We start from the raw sequence: 18,884 nt of genomic DNA on the forward strand, positions 1-18,884 counted from the left end.
AGCGATTCATTTGCAGCACATACTCTTTTAAAAATAAAATGATTCCTGTGTTTGTACTGAGCCATCCGATCTCTCATACATGTTTTCCAAATCACTTGAAAATTGGGGTGATTTAAAGTGGATTAGCAGCAAAGGAAGGAGCATGGAAATCTACTAATTGAATTGTGGAGGAAGAAACCATTGAAGTCATGGGTTAATTTTTAACAGTGAATTGGTGGTTAGGCTTTTGGTAGAAAAAGGGAAGAAATTAATGGGGAAAAAAAGGGATCAAAGATTCAAGAGAAAGAATATTTTGATATCCTGATCAATGCTAGGAAGGGTGAACTCAGAATCTCAAATGGAAGGAAGAGTCTTAGGATGAAGAAGGTGCTCCACTTCTTTGGAGTCATGAGGAAGTGAAGGTGAGCAAGGAGGATGGTGACAGTTTTACCTTGTAAAAGTTTAGAGACCTCATCTTAACCTCATTTGATGGTGGAGGAAACTGAAGTCCAGAGAGGTGCAGTGACCTGTCCAAGGTCATCTCACATAAGGTCAGTCCCAGCTCTGGTCCAGGTTATAGTTGTCCTGTTTCACCACTCATCTTTTCTTTATAAGTCAGGCAATAGGTTATCAATTTTCTTTATCTTTTCAAAGAGCCAAGTCTTAGTTTTATTAATCTTTTCTATTATTTTTTAGTCTCTATTTCATTTATTGTTTTCTCTGATTTTTATGATTTATTCCCTTCCAGTAACTTTGGGTTTTTATTTATTCTTTTTTTTCTGGTTCCTTTAGGTATAAGTTTAGGTTATTTGAAATTGTTTCTTGTTTCCTGAAGTAAGCTTATATTTCTATAAAGCTCCCTTTTAGAGCTCTTCTTGCTGTTTTCTGTAGATTTGGATCACTGTGTTTCTCAGATGTGTGTTTGATCCTCTTATCTCTCTCTTCCCCTCCTGGAATCCCTACAATGCAAATATTGGAACGCTTAATGTTATTGCAGAGATCTCTTAAATTGCTTCGTTTAAAAAAAACTGCTTTTCTTTCTGCCGCTCTGATTGAATCATATCCATTATTCTACCTTCTAGATCACTGTTGTGTTTTTCTGTATCAGTCTGCTATTCATTCCTTCTGGTGTGTTTTATATTTCTGCTATTGAATTATTCACTTTTGACTGGGTCTTTTAAAAAATTATTTTCTAGTTCCTTGTTAAAATTGTTCAGTGGTTAGATCAGTTCTTTCCCCCTAATTCAGCTAACATTTTTTATTATCAATGTTTTGAATTCTTTATCTAGTAAATCGTTTATTTCTGTTTTGTTATTTATTTTCTCAGTTGTTTCCTCTTACTCTTTCAATTGATAGTAGTCCCTCTGGCTTTTCATTTTGCTTTACTTTCTATGCCTCTATGAATTTAGGTGAAATAGTTAGCTGTTACGGTCTTGAAGAGGTGGGAGTGTCCATATACAGTCTGAATGTACCCAGTGTTTTTGGTGGAAGACATGGATTTGATGTGGACACAAGTCATGTCTTTCCTCAGGGTGTACTTTCTGGAGGTTGGTGGGTTTGTGATTCTATTATATGTATATATAAGAGAAAGGGATGACAGAGGATGAGATGATTGGATGGCATCACCAACTCTATGGACATGAGTTTGAGTAAGCTCCAGGAGTTGGTGATGAATAGGGAAGCCTGGTGTGCTACAGTCTATGGGGTCGCAAAGAGTCAGACACGACTGAGTGACTGAACTGAACTGAACTGCTATGTATATATGGTACTGATGTTTTCTGGTACACATGGCACTGCTTAGCAGTGATATTAAGTTTATATCTTCAAAAATGTACTCAGCCGTGAGTCCATGAATATATACCATGATTCAGTGGTACATTTCAGAGGGTTCATATTAAAGATAAGAAAGTTGAAACACTCATGTCTTGGCCTGGGTGCACTTCACTGAGCACACGTGTGTTAGAGCACTTGTCTTCTGTACCTGCCTTTAACTGCTAATACTCGAGAATGTTGTGTTCTGCTTTTATATCTGGCATTTTATACATGTGTGAGCACTTGAGCTTGTGCCATTGTGTGGTCTGTAAAAAGGAAAATGAAATATAAATACATTGACTTCGACCTTGAGATAATCATTTAAGCCCAAACAGGTTTACAAAAGAAGCTTTTAGTTTCTTAAAGATATTAAGATTGCTTAAAGCACTAGAACAGCAGAGGCCCAGACCAATTACATCTCATTTTATGAGCCCTGGCAAGGATATGTATTTGATTCTTGTTGTTTGTCCTCTCAGAGTCCCTCTTTTCTCATAAATTAAGACCAATCAGTCATAGGAACATGAAATTCCATTTATATTCTCAAATGACTAATAGTTTGGCTTTTGGTCTTTTAGTTCAAGTTCTGATGAAATAGAATAGTAGCTATGTATAATTAGCAAATGGACCCTGTCAGGTCTGGTCACGTGCACATTCACAGAGGCTGAACCTGAGCACCAGCTAGCACTTTACTTTTCAAAGGAACTAATAATAAGCATGGCCATGACTGGGGAGAGACTTGAACCCTGTCCCTGACTTCCTAAGATCCACTCCCAAACCAGCAGCATAAGAATCTCTGATTCAGAGTCACTGCTGTGGGACTTTGCTAGCCTATACTTTGTGAGATACTCTTTTTCCAAAGGAGGAAAAATGTCTATTGATGCCCTTGTCTGATGTCTTCAAATGTATATCCTTCTTTTTGATACCCCCTTATTCCAATGTCCATGTTTGTGTAATGGCTTTCCTAATTTAATTGTGTAGGTTGATTCCAAACCTGGAATATTCCAGATATACTTTTTGAGCGCAGGGTGGCAGAACAGGAAATAACGTAGTAAGATAAAAAGAGAAGTAGGGTGGAGGACAATTTAAGGTTAACATTAGAAAATAATCATCTAGAAGTAAACCCATACTTAATTGTTGTTGAGTATTTAAGGCAACAGAATTGCATTTTTTTTGTGTGCAACACAGTAATAACAGCTTTCTAAATTGTCACAGTCTGGAACCTCCAATTCCAGATCTATTTCTTCTGTTCTCTCTCAGCAGGAGACTTTCTTTAGGATAAGAACAGACAGCCCTTGGCTCACCAGGTTGAAAACTGACTAAAAAGAGCTGGCCAGTGACATGTGGTAGGAGAAGAGATTTAAAACATTCCTTCTGGTACTTTATAACCCAGTACCTACACTAACAACTTCTTAGAATCTAAATACTCTCTTTTCACTTGTTTGTGAGGGATAGGTCAAGCTAATTCATCGTATTTATTGAACACCTTCTAGGCATAAAACAATTTTGGGGAGAGGGAGATGATACAAGGAAGCACTCTAGAAATTAATATTGTTGAGCAAAACCAATATCTAAGCATTGGACAGCCAGTGAGGGTTTTCTAACAACAGAGCCTATGATTTGATCTGCATTTCAAAAAGGTCATCCTGGAATAGAGGTGAGCTAAGAAGCATGAAGATTATGTCAAATGTAAGAATTAAGATGATCTGGATTAACTAAACAGCAGAAGGAATGGGTGGTGGAACAGCCTCATGAGACACTTTGGAGATAGACTCTACAGATGCAGTAATTCGTTGAAAGTGATGACAAGAGAAAGGAAGAGTCAACTGAGCTTCCTAGCCATGGAGCCATACTCCAAGTTGATAAGCATGGGGAGTAGAGTCAGTTTAAGAGGGGGAATTTTGATTTTGATGTGACAATGGGGCATCCAGTCAATGCCCAATAGACAGATGAAAATAAGTTCAAGAGCACATAAAAAAGTTGAGTAGAATAGAGGTCAGGCTTCCCAAGTCACTCAGTGAATCAAGAAACTGCCAGCAATGCAGGAGACACTGGAGACACAGGTTCAATCCCTGGGTTGGGAGGATTCCTCTGGAGAAGGGCATGGCAACCCTCTCTAGTATTCTTGCCTGGAGAATCCCATGGTCATAGGATCCTGGCAGGTTACAGTCCATAGGGTTGCAAAGAGTCGGACATGACTGAAGTAGTTGAGTATGCACGGAGTAGAGGTCATGAAATCAATGAAATAATCAATGTTCAAAACCATGTCACCAGAGAGTCTTTCCAAAATGGTGACCCTGATTATAATTTTTTTCCTTTGTCACTAGCTAGTTGTCTCTACAGAGATTCTGAAAAAGAAAACAGAGAAATGAATAAGCCAAAACAATCAACAGCAGAGGTTGGAAGTGTGATTATTACCCATGCAGGATGTCAATGGAGCTGATTCAGCCACTACAGCCTTGGGCTGGTGAGGACACTGCAAAGTACACATTACATTGGAACCTGCTCTACATTAAAGCCACATGTGTAGAATGTGTCTTATAAAAATGCTGCTACTCTGACCAGAGTCTCCATTATTCCAGGAGGCTAGGCCATTGGGAGTTAATTGCTGAGAGCAACTTCCCTCCTTCTCCTTGGGGTTGTATTGGCTTTCTTATGAAGCAAACAGGTGCTGAGATTCAATGCTTATGTGCTTGTGGGGCATTTGTGCACAGGGTGATAAAACATTTCTGCATTCATCAATTTTCTGGAGATGAGAATGGTGTCAAATTTTAAACAGCCCACAAAACTGGACCAAAGTTGAAATAAAAAAATCCTCCCCAAAGTACCAGTGACAAACAACTAAATTCTGTCTCCATCTTGGGCTTGAAGTACTCTCAATATTTTTTCAAAAGAAAATAGAAAATTTCTGTGGGATCTGTTAAGAGTTTTAGGTCTACAAACCTTTTTCTGTAATTCATATGATGCAAGGTTATCTGGAAGTAGCCTTGACAAAAGCATCCTGTGATCCTGACCATACACAGTGCCCTGAAGCTTGCCATACAAAGATCCCTCATTGCTGCTGTTCCACTTGAGAAAGACTTTAAATGATTTCTAGGTATATGAAAAAAAGAATCCATTAAGATCACAAACAGTTTGGAATTTAAGTTGCTGCCTTGAAGGATTCGTTGATGCCAGATAGAATACCAGCTATAGTTCCTCAAGTGTTTCTCCAATAGTATCAAACAAGACACTCAGGAAGGGCCTCCCAAATGACACTGGTCCCCTTAACATAACAACATCTCTATGTATTATAGAAATTCAAGGGCACTTCTCATACTAAGGCTGTCCACTCTAACAGTTCAGTTCAGTTCAGTCGCTCAGTCATGTCTGACTCTGCAACCCCATGGACTGCAGCACACCAGGCTTCTCTGTCCATCATCAACTCCCGGAGTTTACTCAAACTCATGTCCATTGAGTCAGTGAAGGCATCCAACCATCTCATCCTCTGTCATCCCCTTCTCCTCCTGCCCTCAATGCTTCCCAGCATCACAGTCTTTTCAAATGAGTCAGCAATTTGCATCACGTGGTCAAAGTACTGGAGTTTCAGCTTCAACATCAGTTCTTCCAATGAACACCCAGGACTGATCTCCTTTAGAATGGACTGGTTGGATCTCCTTGCAGTCCAAGGGACTCTCAAGAGTCTTCAACACCACAGTTCAAAAGCACTTAGCTTTCTTTATTGTCCAACTCTCACATCCATACATGAATACTGGAAAAACCATAGCCTTGCCTAGATGGACCTTTATTGGCAAGGTCCAACTGTCTGGGTTGGTCATAACTTTCCTTCTAAGAAGTAAGCGTCTTTTAATTTCATGGCTGCAGCCACCATCTGCAGTGATTTTGGAGCCCCCCCAAATAAAGTCCACCACTGTTTCCACTGTTTCCCCATCTATTTGCCATGAAGTGATGGGACCGGATGCCATTATCTTAGTTTTCTGAGTGTTGAGCTTTAAGCCAACTTTTCCACTCTCCTCCTTCACTTTCATCAAGAGGCTCTTTAGTTCTTCTTCACTTTCTGCCATAAGGGTGCTGTCCTCTGTATATCTGAGGTTATTGATATTTCTCCCGGCAATCTTGGTTCCAGCTTGTGCTTCATCCAGCCCAACATTTCTCATGATGTATTCTGCATATAAGTTAAATAAGCAGGGTGACAATATACAGCTTTGACATACTTCTTTCCCCTTCCAGGACCACTCTGTTTTTCCACGTCCTGTTCTAACTGTTGCTTCCTGACCTGCATACAAGTTTCTCAAGAGGCGAGTCAGGTGGTCTGGTATTTCCATCACTTTCAGAATTTTCCACAGTTGATTGTTATCCACACAGTCAAAGGCTTTGGTGTAGTCAATAAAGCAGAAATAGATGTTTTTCTGGAACTCTATTGCTTTTTCAATGATCCAGCAGATGTTGGCAATTTGATCTCTGGTTCCTCTACCTTTTCTAAAACGAGCTTGAACATCTGGAAATTCATGGTTCATGTATTGTTGAAGCCTGACTTGGAGAATTTTGAGCATTATATTGCTACTCTAAACAGGTTACAAAGCCAGAGGACATTGGAAATGGTACTGCAGATCAAGTGACATGGACTACATTTGGTGGATTACTGGAGTTGTCTTTTCTGGCTCTGGGTAAAGCTGACTTGATTCTAGGGAACTGAGTCAGAGGAGAAAATTTCAGGGTTGTTTCTTCTGAGGGACCTAGTCAAGGTTGCCTCAAGGGTAACCTTTTTGAGACTGCAGACTGTAGAAAACTTATGTGACTACTATACCCTGAAAGGTATGAGGCTCTCTTAAAAGGTTAAGGAGGAAACAGGAGACCTGGATCAATCTTTATAGGATAGAGAATGTCCTATTTAGAAAGGACACTAGAAATCACCTTGTCCTAACCTTTTCATTAACCAGAGAGATGAAGTGACTTGCCGGACACCGTCTAGACAGTAGCAGACCTGAGACTAGAAATGAAAGTAGCTCCTTTGTAAGCCAGGACAGTCCTGCTCTTCTAAACTTGGTTATAGCAAGAAGGTAGAAAGGAATGAGCATAGGATTAAAACTGGGAAATTTACAAAAGGTTCTAACTCAGTTACTTCTAAATTTGGTGTGAAGGTGGTGGGCCCTGTTTGACTTTATTCCCCCATAGATTAGTCAAATGGGGACAAGGAACTTATTTTGAAGGTGAATCTCTCTCAAATCACTCCTTATCATAGGCATTATAACAAAGTGTTACAAATAGCATTAAGTTGTGGTAGTCAAATTCTTGCTGCCAAGATCCAGGGTACAATTGCCCAAACAGCTTCCCAGAGCATGGCAGGGATAGGGTGACAGAATCTGCTTGGAGTCTTCTGTTGGGTGTATGCTGGGAGAACAAAACAATCAAATAATTGTTCTGATTCAGTCAGTCACCATACAATTTTTTTTTTTTTTTTAGTAATTAACTGTAATTAACTGTGGGAGATGCTCAAAAAGATTCAAGAAGTAAAACCAAATGTCTTCCTCTTTCACACTGTTTATTTAGAATAGCTGGAGACACTGCATTAATTGTAAAAATCAAAGTAATATGCTGTGTCCTTGGGGACGCTCAGAATACCTTTGAACATTATATCAATGATTTTGTGTTTTTTTGTGACTCCAAATGCTCTACTTTCACTCTCTCAAGCAGCATTCATATTAGGCTGCCCTTTGTTGCAGGTGCCAAATGCTTGTTTCCAAATGTTATCTTTTCCCCTCACCTTATCCATGCTGATCACTGCTATGCTTTCAATATAGGAAAGCCCAACATTTGGGTCGTGCCAAGTCCAAATGTCCTACATACTAACCTACTTGTGAAAACACAAGTTATCTCCAGAGAAATACAGAATCTTTTAAAGCCTAGAGTTCTGCTACTTGTTGCAAGACCCTTGTCCAGACTCATGGTGCTTACAACTATTTATGAGTGCTCAGTTTTGTCAGACTCTTTGCAGCCCCATAGACTGTAGCCCACCAGGCTCCTCCATCCATGGGATACTCCAGGCAAGAATACTGGAGTGGGTTGCCATGCCCTGCTCCAGGAGATCTTCCTGACCCACAGATTGAACACACATCTCCTATGTCTTCTGCATTGGCAGGTAGATTCTTTACCACTGCGCCACCTGGAAAGCCCTTCTGCTTACAATGGGGCTGCTAATGATTGTTATATAGTCATGCCATCCTACAGCAGGAGAGAGGCTGGTTGTTAGGATACAAGGACTTTGTCTTCAATTGTACCTGGACTTTTATGAATTCACATTATCGGAATCTAAGTACTTCTACCCGTGTTCTAGAAGTTATGTTTTCTTTCTGGCCAAATGTAACAAGCCGTCAATAGCCATTATTTTTTAACTTTAGGGTTTGAGGTATTTTATGGTAATCTTTATTTAAGGTTTATTTAGAATTTATAGCAGCAAAGAAGGAAGGAAGCTAATAATCATTGTCTGTCATTTGCAAGTTCACAATTAGTAAATACAGGGTATAGTTCCTACCAGTTTCTTTAATTTGTCCTCGGCAGACATTGCTATTAATAGCACTTTTTTTTATTGAACCTAAAGAAGACCTCGCAATCCTTTTCAGTGTACACTCCAGGAAACTACTATCAGTCGGTCTGAATTGGACATATGAAACCAGTTTGTTATTCCAGTGATAGGCATTTAGTATATATTTCACTTTATAACAAAGATTCAAGCAGTCCATATTCCATGCAGTTGTACAAACTGAAGCTGAGTTATTTATGTTGCCCAATCACATTCAATCAATCTGCATCTAAATTTCTTAGTATAACTTCCATGCTGTTTGTAATTCACTATACAGTTTTTCATCTACAAAGTTTATATATGTGGATCAAAACACATTATCAAATATAGACAGCTCCTAACTTTAAAGGAGGTTTTGTTCCAAAAGTTCAGATAAAGTAGTAATAATAATAATCAACATCTGCACAGCACTTAGAATCTGTTTTCCTTGGGGCTCAGAAACAGACAATTGCAGAAGAAATCAAACACAACGCAATCTCATTCCTTAGCTTGTCTGTTAATTAATTCCATAAATATTTACTGAGCACTTAGCACTGTGACAGGCATTAGACAGATCTGTACTTTCATAGAACTTATAGGCTATTAGGACAGACTGATGTTAGAAAAAAACCCAAATAAATATATAGTTAAAAACTGTGATACATTCCAAGAAGAACAGACTTCTGATAGAGTATAGTGAAGAGAAACTTATATTTCAAGGAATGGCTGGTGACTGCCTCTCTGAGACAAAGGCAGTTAAGCTGATCACCAAAGGCCCTGTGGGGGTTAGCAAAAAGAAACACTAGGACAAGCATTTAGGAAGAGGAAACAGCATGTGGCAAAGAATTGGCTTGGTCAAGCAGATCTTGTTTGTTTCTCTATGAATCTTGTCTTCACTTTGCTAGTCCTTGATCGGAGATAAAGTGCTAAATCTACTCATTTTCACAGATGCTGGCAAGTATCAGCAAAGGTTATCATACTTAGAAGGCACATATGACTTTGCAAAACATTATACTCATAGCCTGTAGGGTTATTCTATAATGAATTCTCAGGAATATGATCTGGTAATCCAAACTGGGGAAGACATCTTGAGACAGACTGCAGTCCTCTCTTTGCCCCTTTGCTAATGACAGGGTACTCCACTCCAAATTTGCAGGAGCTGATCCTGGACAACGGTTCAACAAAAACAGAGGGAAAAATAAGTAACCTTGACTGTCCAGAGTCTTAGCTCTCTGTCCATTCTACTTTGTGTACTGAATTGGTCAAGCAAACAAACCCTCTCTAGCCCTCCAACTTAAAGACCAAAGGGACTGGATGGTTGCCCAGAATTAAGAGAAGAAAACTATACAGTCAACCAATGCCATTTAGGGGAGGCAGGTGTTAATTATAGACCTTCTTTTGAGCAAGTATTAATTAAAAAAGGGCAAACATAAATATATGCTAGGCATTTGCAAAAAGGTAGATGACAACATAATTTTGAAGAAGCCTCATGCTATTAAACATGAAAATGAATGAAATCAGAGGGAGAAACTAGGAATCATCTCATAGGCAATGAAGTAAGGTGATTAAATAAGAAGTAAACTAAATAAATAATTTACTTAAGTAATTAAATAAAAGACTTTAAAAAAGGTTGACAAAACTGGAGATACAGACTCAAAGGGTGACTTCAGAGCTTAGAAAAAAACTGAAGGATGCAGTGCCATTTGTAGAATTTAAAGTGGCAACAGAAGCAATGGAAAAAGCAAAATTGATACCCTAGAAAACTGAATCTTGAGACAATGCTTATACTGTCTAATTAAGTTTATGCCCAGGAATGTATTTGTCACCAGGAGGCTGCCAATTAAGGAATGGGGCTTCGGACAGTACTAGGTATCTGGAGGGGGGATAGCCCTTTCTAAACATGGAAACACCCAGAGCTTCATAGACTCTGGCTCATAAAGTGAAGGACTGTCCAATCTCTGTGTATTAATAAGCATTATACGAAGAATGTTATATTAATAACCATGTAGGTAATGTGGGTTTTATTAAGTTAAAACTTTTACCTAGATGATCCATATGCAATTGTAAAATAAAAAATAATACAGAGAGACTTTGTATACCCAGTTTTCCCCATTGGTAGTAATTTGTACAATACAACCAAATATTGACTTTGCTACAATGTACTGATCTTACTCAGATTTGTCCTATTTTACCTGTGATAATGTGTGTTTAAAGGCACTGGGACCAACACATATAAATGAGACTCACCTACTTGGACTGATTTCAGCTAATTACCTTCACTAAGTTGATCATCAAACAATCCTGTCAATATACTGATTCTTGATTGTGAAAGTGCTTTGGAAAGCAGTGGCTTGGAGGAGGAACTTAACGTATATTAGCTCAATCTTGATCTGAAATGCCCCCTTGGGTAGGCATGATAAATGTGCTTGATAAACAGTTGTCAGAAAACTGTACACTTTGTCCAAAACACTGTGAAATCAGTGTGTTCTATTCAAAATTCAAAGCATCACATAAGATGGAAAACAGAGCAACATTTTTTTTTCCTCAGAGAAGTAACTAGCTGTTTAATGCGGCCCAAAGCAGGGTGTAAACACTGAACCAAGAATAATTACCCTCACCTTTGAGTGACATTAAATTGTTGTAACCAAAGGGTAGAAGAAGAACAGAGTGGTCAACTGTTTATTTACATTGTGTAAATATGGTTAAGTGGTAACTCAAAAAATGTGCAGATTTCAGGAGACAAGCTCTTTACAATGTTCTACTGTGACCAGCCAAGAAGAGAGATGGAAATTTAATGTTTACAAATGGCCTTTATTCAGGGGCTCAGTATGACTTGTTCTGAACAGTGAAAGTAAGGGAACATTGAAAATAAATTTCCAACACAGGAAATCACAAATATGCTGGGGAACTCGTGACTCTGGATACAGCACTGTATTGTTAGCAATCAAGCCCTTGATTCATGTTCTTGTGAGTTGACTTGTTAGTTTCCAAGTGCATCTCTTTTTGTTTTGACGTGCAACTCTTGAGTGTTGTACATATTGATTATGGGCTCTTTCTTTGAAAGAGTTAGTGAGTGAATGGGTACGGCAACTTTGATCAAAGAAAACAGAAAGCAAAGTTGAGATGCAGAATGTACAAGGAAAAGTAACTATAGACAGGAGAGTATAAAATAATAAAAGAGAATTATGGACAAAAATCAATAGGAAAAGGATGGATTATTTAATAAATCATGTGAGGAAACCTGGCTTACTATACAGAGAAAAATAAAACGATCTCCACTAATACCATATGTTTGAACTCCATATTTCTCTAATTGCATATAAAGATAAAACTGTGAGGATAATATAGATTACATTTTTATAACCTAGGGATGGGATAAGGACTTCTTAAACACACAGAAGATAATTTATAAAGCAAAAAGCCCTAAGATTTATCATAGTAAAAAATTAGAGATTTCTGTTCTAAGGAGGAAACTATGGACAATGTTAATAAAGGACAGATTTGGAGAATCAGTTTGGAAACATGAATAGGCTTTCTGTTTAACCTGCTCTTTATACATTTGCAATGTATAAAACTGATGAGAAATGAATATCAATAAGAAAATACAGCAACCTCAATGGAAAAATGGGCAAATGTTGTAAATATGTAGCTCATGGAAGATGAATGACAAATGTCTGAAATGCTTACAAGGAGATGTTCAAACTTACTAGTGTTTAGGTAAATGCAAATGAAAATACAATGAAGTACTGGTTTACTTGTATCAGACTGGCAATTCCGCAGGAAGGTGGAGCTGTAGGAATTCTTGTACACTGCTGGTGGTTGTGCAAATCAGGAGGAGGTATTCAGGAATGCAATCTGGCAGAAATGAGCCAGGTTATGTACATGTGTCCTCTGTGACTCAGTAGTGCTATTTCTGATTAGATATCACTCTAGAAAATGATAGGTGATCTAGGCGTCCCTCACTGGGGCAATGGGCACATAAAGTGCGTGATGCACAGTATCTGTGCCATGTACAGACCAGAAATAAGCTTGGAAACATGAATAGACTTTCCACTTAACCTGCTTTTTACTGTTATTTTCATTCTTGGTACTTCTCATGGTTAAGATTGCAGTATAAAATGTCCTCCTCAGAGATGCTTCCTGTGGTAGATTTTAAAATGGCCATAAATACTTACTTGGCTTCTTCTCTCATTAACAGAGGGGAGCTGCCATATGAGAAGTCCAAATCCTTTGGAATGCCATGGTGGGAAGAAGCCCAGACCACATGGAGAGACAGTGAATGCACTCAGTTCACCACCTCAGATGAGCCCCCACCTTCAATGTCCAGCCTCAGCTGCTCTCTGACTACAACTACATGGAAGACCCCACACAAGGAGGCTCGCTGAGCTCAGTCAACCTCGCTGGTAAAATGGAACAGAATGTTCTTTTAAGCTGCTGACTTCGGGGTAGTTTGTAATGCAGTAATATTTAACTGCAGCACCTCCCACAATACACCCAGTGCCTAGTAGGGTGTCTGCTTTTGATATAGTATTGGTTCAACAACTGAAAAAGTTTAATTGGCCAAAATAGTTCTTAACCTTTTTATCAGATCTCCTAGTCCTAATTTCTGGTTCATACCTATAGTACAGTCCATTTCAGATACAGAGGGATCACTAGTTACATTTAGTTATTAAACCAGGTATTTTCCACAGTATGGTTACAGCAATGCAACTTTGTGTCAGGCAACCATCAGTTCTACTAGTAACTTTTCATTTCCCTCCTTATCCCCACTTACTTCTTCCCAAGTTCCATCCTTTTGTTGCCAGAAGATAGAGGCTTCTATTGTTTTAAGTTTTCAATGGGTCCCCTTCATTGTCTCTGATTGCAGGATTACACACCGTGGTATTCACAGCCTATCAATGCATGCTCCCTTAGCTATGGGTGTTTAAATGAATAATTGTCAGGAGGAGCTAGTGATTATGGTTATGCCTCACAATGTTGGTGGACAACTCCCTTATTTGAAGTGTATGTTAGTAAAATTTCTTGTATTTGTTGTTGTTCAGTTGCTAAGTCGTATTTGACTCTTTGTGACTCCATGGACTGCAGCACACCAGGCTTCCCTGTCCTTCACTGTCTCCCGGAGTTTGCTCAAACCCATGTCCTTTGAGTTGGTGATGCCATCCAACCATCTCATCCTCTGTTGCCCCCTTCTCTTGCCCTCAATCTTTCCTAGCATCAGGGTCTTTTCCAATGAATGGACTCTTCACATCAGGTGGCCACAGTATTGGAGCTTCAGCTTCATCATCAGTCCTTCCAGTGAATAATCAGGGTTGGTTTTCATTTGACTGGTTTGATCTCCTTGCTTTTCAAGGGACTCTCAAGAGCCTTCTCTAGCACCACAATTCCTTGTATTAATTGAAACAAACATAAATTTTGTTGTTTTTATCATTTGGTGATAAGCAGTTTTCTCAACTGCCTAACTGAAGAGTTATTGAAAAGACTTGGGATTTCTTTAGTCTAAGTGTAACAAGCTGGGTTTTGCACATCTCTGTCATGCACTATGCTTATTTGTGCACATTCACCTCCTACTAGATGACAGAAACCAAGGGCAGGCTCCAGGGTTTTTTTGTTTTTTTTTTCTTTTCTTTTCTCCTTTTGACAATCCCAGAGGATCAGCTAGCCCAGTCAGCATATTGGGTACTCTTTCAAATATTTGTGGATTTGAAAACCATGCCTTTAACTTTTCATCTTTTGATGTCCTTCATATCTGTGAACTGTAGATAGTAGTTTTCTGTTTTTTTTTTTCTTCTTCTTCTTTTTTTAATGAGAGTTTTGAAGACAGGGAGTTATGGAGGCATTTCTGGTATATAAGAGAAGGTGACTGGAGAGGAAGGAAGAGCTAAGGGCTCTTCATTCCCTCCAATTAAAAAGTGAACTCAGAATAAATAAAAGTTATTCTGCAATTACCCTTTTCTCACAGCAGACTTTCTCTTAAACCTTCTAAGATGGGTCAAGTTATAGTTTATAAGTTTTGCATAAGGTTTGGTTTTGAGGGGATTCTGTGCAACCATACAATGCATGAAGTCTTGTGAAAAAGTCCTATGAAAATGTTCATTGACTTTTAGACTTCCATGACAGCTTTTAAAGAAAGCTTACATCCAACTTCTGAGTGGTGTTCTATATGAATTTCTGGATAAAGACTTACAGAAAAGTTGTTGTATCATAGTGTTCCATTGCTTCTGAGAGGAATTTCTGTTCTAGAAAAGTGAGACTTTTTTTTCACATGGAACTGCTGGCATTAGTTCTCAGTAACAAGGCTGGCACTGATGTTGGAAGCTGGGGAAGGCTTTTTCTTCCACTTCTAATTGGCCCAGTCATGTAGTGTGGAGGAAATTGAAGTCACAGAGTTGAGAGCTGAGTCTTACTCCTGTAACATCATATACAAGTTGTGTTTAGGGAACCACTATGTCATGCCTAGATGGTTTACTTATTTGTAGAAAGGATGGATGATACAGAAACTCTGTGATTGTCATCAAGAGAGCATATAATGTAAGGGTCTTAAATCTCTCTTTATAGGAAACTGTCAACTTAAAAATTAGTCACAGCATGAAAGGAAAGAGTGTTCTATTTGGTGGGAACATTTTAGGACTCTAAGTCTAGAGAAAGCATCTCAGGTAGCCCTGAGAGGTGTGGGGAAAGGGAGGAAGGCTAGATGCAAATTTACAACAAAAGGGACAGGCAGTCTGAACATCAAAGATTATTGTTAAATAAGGCAAACCAGATAACAAGTTAAGGAATTTAGAGTTCTTCTATGTATGGGAGATGCAAAGTCTGGGATTATTGAAGTCATTCCTTTCATATACATCTCAGTTATTTGGGACCAGCATCCTGCATTTTTACAGATGTATTCTTTGCTTTCTTGAATTCCCTCTCTTAGTGCTCAGCTCACCACCAGAGGGAGGGCTATACTCCCTGACTAGTGTGACATCCTTAAATTCAGAAATTCCTCCTGTAGGAAGTGGCACCACTTCTGGACGTGGCTCAGAAATTCACATTTGCAGGGCTGGAATCACGTGGGGAAAACCACTAGATCATTCTGGTATGACCTAAATCAAATCCTTTATGATTATACAGTGGAAGTGAGAAATAGATTTAAGGGACTAGATCTGATAGAGTGCCTAATGAACTATGGATGGAGGTTCGTGACATTGTACAGGAGACAGGGATCAAGACCATCCTCAAGAGAAAGAAATGCAAAAAAGCAAAATGGCTGTCTGAGGAGGCCTTACAAATAGCTGTGAAAAGAAGAGAAGCGAAAAGCAAAGGAAAAAAGGAAAGTTATACCCATTTGAATGCAGAGTTCCAAAGAATAGCAAGGAGAGATAAGAAAGCCTTCCTCAGGGATCAATGCAAAGAAATAGAGGAAAACAATAGAATGGGAAAGACTAGAGATCTCTTCATGAAAATTAGAGATATCAAGGGAACATTTCATGCAAAGATAGGCTCAATAAAGAACGGAAATGGTATGGACCTAACAGAAGCAGAAGATATTAAGAAAAGGTGGCAAGAATACACAGAAGAACTGTACAAAAAAGATCTTCATGACCCAGATAATCACGATGGTGTGATCACTTACCTAGAGCCAGATATCCTGGAATGTGAAGTCAAGTTTTAAAGCATCACTACAAATAAAGCTAGTGGAGGTGATAGAATTCCAGTTGAGCTATTCAAATCCTGAAAGATGATGCTGTGAAAGTGCTGCACTAAATATGTCAGCAAATGTGGAAAACTCAGCAGTGGCCATAGGACTGGAAAAGTCAGTTTTCATTCCAATCCCAAAGAAAGGCAATGCCAAAGAATGCTCAAACTACCACATAATTGCACTCATCTCACACACTAGTAAAGTAGTGCTCAAAATTCTCCAAGCCAGGCTTCAGCAATACATGAACCATGAACTTCCTGATGTTCAAGCTGGTTTTAGAAAAGGCAGAGGAACTGGAGATCAAATTGCCAGCATCCACTGGATCATCAAAAAAGCAAGAGAATTCCAGAAAACATCTATTTCTGCTTTATTGACTATGTCAAAGCCTTTGACTGTGTGGATCACAATAAACTGTGGAAAATTCTGAAAGAGATGGGAATACCAGATCATCTGACCTGCCTCTTGAGACATTTGTACGCAGGTCAGGAAGCAACAGTTAGAACTGGACATGGAACAACAGACTGGTTCCAAATAGGAAAAGGAGTACGTCAAGGCTGTATATTGTCATTCTGCTTATTTAACTTCTATGCAGACTACATCATGAGAAACGATGGACTGGAAGGAACACAACCTGGAATCAAGATTGCTGGGAGAAATATCAGTAACCTCAGATATGCAGATGACACCACCCTTATGACAGAAAGTGAAGAAGAACTAAAGAGCCTCTTGATGAAAATGAAAGAGGAGAGTGAAAAAGTTGGCTTAAAACTCAACACTCGGAAAACTAAGGTCATGGCATCTGGTCCCATCACTTCATGGGAAATAGATGGGGAACAGTGGAAACAGTGGCCGATTTTATTTTCTTGGGCTCCAAAATCATTGCAGATGGTGATTGCAGTTGTGAAATTAAAAGACATTTACTCCTTGGAAGGAAAGTTATGACCAACCTAGACAGCATATTAAAAAGCAGAGACATTACTTAGTCAACAAAGGTCCGTCTAGTCAAGGCTATGGTTTTTCCAGTAGTCATGTATGGATGTGAGAGTTGGACTATAAAGAAAGCTGAGCACCAAAGAATTGATGGTTTTGAACTGTGAGGTTGGAGAAAACTCTTGAGAGTCCCTTGGACTGCAAGGAGATCCAACCAGTCCATCCTAAGGGAGATCTCCTTGGTGTTCATTGGAAGGACTGATGTTGAAGCTGAAACTCCAATACTTTGGCCACATGATGCAAAAAGCTGACTCATTTGAAAAGATCCTGATGTTGGGAAAGATTGAGGGAAGGAGGAGAAGGGGATAACTGAGGATGAGATGGTTGGATGGCATCACTGACTCAATGGACGTGAGTCTGAGTGAACTCCGGGAGTTGGTGATGGACAGGGAGGCCTGGTGCACAGTGGTTCATGGGGTCGCAAAGAGTCGGACATGACTGAGCAACTGAACTGAACTGAATCACAGATTTCTATGACATTTCTTGCTCACTGATATGGCAGGCATATCGAAATATATCATTTTACAATACTGACTAAGATACTTTATAGGATACTGATGGCCAGGCCTGGTGTTGTCTATGCACACGGTGGTTTCTTGACTGGTTTGCCTTCTTCTGTGACTTAATCTCCTTGGGGGTAGGAATAAAGTTTTGTTCAGGAATATACCCACAGTGTTTAATGCCATACCCAGGCAATAATAGGCACTTGATAATTATTTAATGAATGAATGAAAGATTTGAGGACATGATATGATAATATATGAGATTCTTTGAGGATATCAGGTATTTTAATTAAGATCCTTATTAAACTTCTGTGAATTTCAAGTTTTGTTCTAGGTCTTTATAACTAACCTGTCCCAGCTTTGCGAGAATAATCACTGTCTCTTATAGCAAGATTTTATGTATATTTCACATTCAGAAAATTTTGAACTTTTATCAGGAGTATAATTTCTCTCAATATTAAAAAAAAACACACAGTTGAGATCAAAAGAACAATTCTTAAATTAACAGATGTTAGCCCTAGGGAAATAGCCTTGTTAATTAATTCAATAAACTTTAAGTCCTGGATTATGCTAAGCATGGATAATATAACAATAAGTAGAATGCATTCCTGACCTTAAGATACTTAAGCTCTAATATGGGATGAACTGTGTTCCCTCAAAAAATCTTATGATGAAGTCCTAATTCTTGGGACCTCAGAATATGGATTTATTTGGAAATAGGGTCTTTACAGAGATAATTAACTTAAGGTCATGAGGTTAGGTGCTAACCTACTATGACTGCGGCTAAGCTGCTAAGTCGCTTCAGTCATGTCTGACTCTGTGCGACCCCATAGACGGCAGCCCACCAGGCTCTGCTGTCCCTGGGATTCTCCAGGCAAGAACACTGGAGTGGGTTGCCATTTCCTTCTCCAATGCATGAAAGTGAAAAGTGAAAGTGAAATCGCTCAGTCGTGTCTGACTCTTCGCAACCCCATGGACTGCAGCTCACCAGGCTCCTCCGTCCATGGGATTTTCCAGGCAAGAGTACTGGAGTGGGATGCCATTGCCTTCTCCGACTATTGTTCTTATAAAAAGGGGAACTTTTCAGACTGACACACAGAGGGAAAATCATGTGAAGACACAAGGGGGAAAAAAAAGTCATTTATGCCAAAGAGAGACCTGGAGCAGATCCGTTCCTCATACCCCTCAAAAGGAACCAAACCTGCCTACCTGCGAGAGGGATCAGTGACCCACTGAGAAAGAGCCCCCAAGTGGAGATCTGCAGGGGTACCCTTCCACGCACGCGAATAGTGAGTGCAAAGGCCATGGGTAGGAGGTGTGGTTGGAATATTGTAGGAGCAGAAGAAGGGCAGTGTGCTTGGAC

The 18,884-nt window shown here is 39.2% G+C and overlaps 1 long non-coding RNA gene across 2 annotated transcripts in view; it reads left to right on the forward strand.

Annotated features, from left to right (window-relative positions):
* Nucleotides 1-223: 223 nt before the first annotated feature.
* The window catches only part of LOC147374066 (uncharacterized), a 43,755-nt gene continuing 25,094 nt past the window's right edge, over nt 224-18,884 (forward strand). Inside the window, exons 1-2 of one of the 2 annotated variants that reach the window (XR_015162390.1) lie at nt 224-530; nt 12,546-12,750. This is a non-coding gene — a long non-coding RNA (uncharacterized LOC147374066). The remainder of the gene's footprint in view (nt 531-12,545; nt 12,751-18,884) is intronic. The other variant, XR_015162391.1, reaches the window with a different exon arrangement.

The sequence above is a fragment of the Bos grunniens genome, chromosome 4 (assembly GCF_055505025.1).
Source record: "Bos grunniens cultivar Pamir isolate PY7600 chromosome 4, Bosgru_T2T1.0, whole genome shotgun sequence".
In the NCBI taxonomy this organism is placed as follows: domain Eukaryota; kingdom Metazoa; phylum Chordata; class Mammalia; order Artiodactyla; family Bovidae; genus Bos; species Bos grunniens.